Raw genomic sequence first — 4,475 nt, forward strand, 5'->3', positions numbered from 1 at the left:
GGGTAAGATCGCTTTGTAGTAACACAGGGTATGGAGTCCATGTAGTGCGTAATCAATGCCTTGGCATCCATTTCATTACCATCCTCGTAATAACCAAAGAAAGAGCAACTCTCGTAAGTATAATCCCAGCGCCACCTTGTACCGGAACCATCAGTGTCCCAGCTCAGACAGAATCTCTCATAATTGAAGTTGGGCATCCGCTCACCATGGTACGAATCCAAGACAAACTCAGCATCGCCGTGAGAAGCAAACTCCACAAAACCATAATCTAGCGGCAATCCTGTTCGCCGATTGTGCAAAACCGTGGCAGCCACAACCTACAATCACCCAAAGGTTTAATTTTGGTTTAATTTTTGCTCAAAAGCTAGCCCTAAATAAAAATAGAGATACCTTTGCGTTGTCACAGAAGCAGTTGAAGAGATAGGTCTCATCCATCATCGGCGCCAGCCCGTCGACCCGTATGGAGCGAATCTCATCGGCTGTCGTCTCAAGTTGCTGCATGGTGGCTCAAGAAGATCTCCGATTAGGGTTTTTGGTTGTTCACAGATAAAATCTAATTATTAGGTATCAAGTTGCTGCATGGTGGCTCAAGAAGAGGGTTAATTTTTGGTGGTTCACAGATAAAAATCTAACTTGGGCCCGAGCCCAATTCCAGAATGGCCCTGACCTAGACCTATTCTTAACCGTGGATTAATCTTAAAAAATACAATGCAGAACTGTATCAATACAAATATAAATCAAATGAAAAAAAAGGGTATGATTTATTGGTATTGTATTTTTCGTATATATTGTTAGTTTGTGTTTCATGCTGCTTAATGGTGTTAAAGCTTTATATTTGGCTGCAGCAAAGTGCTGGCCTTATATGTTTAGGTAAAAGGAGAGTAGCAAGAATCAAATTAAAGAGCATGTGATGTAAAATTGTAAACTAGTTCATTACCAAATCAGATAAACAAAATGATACACTATGAATGCAGAGACAAGTTGTGTAAAAAGATATCTTGAACTAATGTGTATGCATCTCTATGATGCTCCCATGGGACTTGAGAGTACGGCAGCATGTTCAGTGCGAGTGACACTGCCCTCCTTATGGCGGCGCCATGCTGCTTGCAAAGCCTGAGCTGCTTTCGGTTTGCGTAATTGCTCCATACCAGAGCTGGGGAAAAGCCACCAGAACTTGGAGACTACATTCTTCAAGTCATTGGCCCTAAGAGCAAACACTTCTAACTTTTGTTGTGCGCTTGGACTGTTTTAGTTGAGAATGGAAGGTTGGATAGGCTAGGATTGGGAGTCTTGAGCACCCAGTCAAGAAGTTCTTGGCCATAGAAGTCACCTTTTTCAAGACAATCAGCACCTTCTCTGCCTGCGGTGGTGTAAGTCAATACCTTGCCGCGAGTGATGAACAACATCTCATCAAGAGGGTCACCTTTCCGTAGTATGAAGCTGTGCTCTATATAAAGCACTGGCTTGAGATGATCACATATTGCCTCAAGCAAACGTTTATCCATGTTTTGAAGCATTGGAACCTGTGGATGATCATCAAGATGTATACATGTCAGTGATGATACACACACACAAACACATACATATGTTATGTAGATAGCTAGGGACGATTTTTAATAGAACAAACTTACTTTACTGAGTGCACCGGAACACAGATGCTGCTTTGTTTGCGTTCTGATGTCCCGGGGAAGATTGCGAAGAAAACTCTCCACATCAACACCTTTAGTTTCTTGCCATTTGTATTTCTGGTATTGCCATATTCGCTTCTTGAGCTTCCGAGGAAGGGAATGGAAGGCCATCCACAACTCTATCTCTTGCCCCTTCAATCTCATTTCCTCCAGCCTTGCTGTTTTTGATTGCAAATATGTCTGTTCCACAACAAAGTAAGGACAGCAGACATTGTCAAGCCAATAAGAGATGTCAAACTCAATAACTGAGAGATCAGAAATAAAACTTTATAGAGGACCAACCTGCATATTTCCAATCAGAAATGCAAACAGTATCAATCCAGTGAGTGAAACAAAAACTGAGAAGTAGACTTCCCACAGATAGGTACTTGTTTTGAGGCTTTGACCCAGGGAACTGTAGAATGTAAAATTGAAGTATAGCAGAAGTTAATTTGTTGCAGGAAGCCAGGATATCTAGGAATGTTTTAACTTTTAATTCATTGATTTACACAATTTAGAAATGTTGGCACACCTCAGGTTCTGCAGTCCCCACCAAAAGCAGTAAGAGATCTTTGTCCAGAAATCTGTTGATTCAATGACACCAGATTCAAGAGCACCAAAGTATATTCCAAAATCAAAAATGTGGAATTTGGTGTCTTTTGGAGTAACAAGAGTCATTCAGAAAAGTGCTAGCTACCAAAACTATCGTCACAATATAACGAACAATGAGCAATAGCATGCATTTTACAAGATTTTCGCCAGCAAGATGTTTTCCTTTCTATCGAAAAGAAGTACCAGAAGGCTCCAACAACCTACAGGGTCAGAAGAGAAAATTAATCACTAGTCAAGAGAATCAGTGGTGTACTAAAACTGAGGATGATAAGAAGCTAATGTTCCAAATAAGGTAGGGTAGACCATATTGGTTAGAAGTATTGTTTGGCGAACATGACTGGCAATGACATACAAAGAAAAACTTACATGACTGGCTAGCATATAAAGAAAAAGATTAAAGGCAGCTTTAGCCCATGCAGTTTCGGAGAGGATGCCAGAAGACCTTGCAGCATCTTTTAACAATGAGCAGATTCGAAGAACCCTTAGCACATATTGAAAGATAACTATGAAGTACAAGGACTGTGTTGCATGGAAGTACAATCTTGGAATGATACCATAAACTATCCCCTAGACCAAAAATGAAGCAAATTAGTTTATCAGTCCAGAGTTGTAGACTTGTAGTCATACTTCAGACCATTACCAATTGTAAAAAAGATGTAATAATTAAACTGATAGTGGTTCTACACTTTCTACTTGTGAAATCTGGCAAAGACATGATAAGGACACAAGATGGACAATTAGTTGCATTGAAGTACCTCAAATAACTATCCTTACCTGTGGAAGTGGAAGAATTACAAGGATGTCGAATATGAAGTACAACAACAAATACCTCCTTGCTCTTGCCTGAGTATCCGGAGCCAGTTTACCTCCTCTCGATGATTTAGAAAAAAGAGTGACATAACTAGCACGAAATTGATAAATGATGTAAAACAGATAGAAGAAATCCACAACTCCTCGCAGAACTGTAGCTGTAGCTCTTAATTTTCTGTCCATTCGAAGACACTTTTTCTCATCATTAACCACAAGAATATAGCAAAACAAAGGATCCAGTGAGAGCGCAATGACACACAGAACAAGAAGCGTCTTATTCCACAGTTGCTGAACTGATTTCTGGCGCTGGCTGTCATGAATTTTCTTATTGGAACTCAAGCCTATTGACAGAACTCCATAATAAATTTTCATGGTTTTACTAAAACTCTTTAGCCCTTCGAAAAGAGGCACCATAGCTTTAGAGACGTTATTGGCAGCCCAGTCCACTGATGCTAAACTTGCACTTGAATAAATGCCATTAGCCTTTTGAATTCGTTCATCACCATTTTCTTCTATATCACCACTCAGTATTCTCCTAAAAAAGTTGGTCGAGCAAAACAAACTTATCGATCAGCTCAGAATACATGCCTTAGAGCATCTCCCATGGTAGGCTAAATCTTTAGCCAAATTTGGCTTAAAAAACAAGAATATTCTGTGGAATCTTTTTTTAGCCTATCAAAGTCTCCCATGGTAGGCAAAATCCTTAGCCAAATTTATAGCCTTTTGACTTTAAAAAACACTCCCATCATAAGCTAAATCTCAAGGTAAAGCCATTTCTAATTATTTTGTCATATATATGTAATGTTATATTTCTATGCATTTTTTTGTCTCATATATATAAATATATATAATATTTAAAAAAAATTGAAACTACAAATATTGAGAATGACATACATGAATTTTATTCCTTCAATATATTATAATTAAAAGATACAACCAACGAAAATTAAAAAAAATACAACAACAAATTTATTTGAAAACAAAATATGGAGCAACACCAAATTATGGAGGAATTAGTGACTATGGAGGAATGAGTCTTTATGAAAGTCCTTTTGGATATGGAAAAGGTAAAGACTATGGAGGAAGTGGAGGTACTGAAACAAGCGATGGACATGGAGGAGCCCCGTAACGAAAGCGGTGGAGTACTGAATTGATGGTTATTATAATATCGGTTTTTTTATTGAAAAATAATGTGTTTTTAATAAGTCTAGCATTTTATGTTAGTTATTTCGTTATGTTGTTATTTTGTTAAGTCTAGCATTTTGGGTTGTTTATGTACGTTTTAATAAGTAATGTAACATTTTTCATGAATAAGTTATGTACTTTTTTTAATTCAATAATTAATCAAGTATATGATTTTATCTCAATATATTAGATATGGGGCTT

At 37.9% G+C, this 4,475-nt stretch overlaps 1 pseudogene; it reads right to left on the minus strand.

Moving 5' to 3' along the window:
* Window positions 1-1,020: 1,020 nt before the first annotated feature.
* The window catches only part of LOC101294523, an 18,688-nt pseudogene continuing 15,233 nt past the window's right edge, over window positions 1,021-4,475 (minus strand).

Source organism: Fragaria vesca, linkage group LG7 (assembly GCF_000184155.1).
Source record: "Fragaria vesca subsp. vesca linkage group LG7, FraVesHawaii_1.0, whole genome shotgun sequence".
Taxonomy (NCBI): domain Eukaryota; kingdom Viridiplantae; phylum Streptophyta; class Magnoliopsida; order Rosales; family Rosaceae; genus Fragaria; species Fragaria vesca.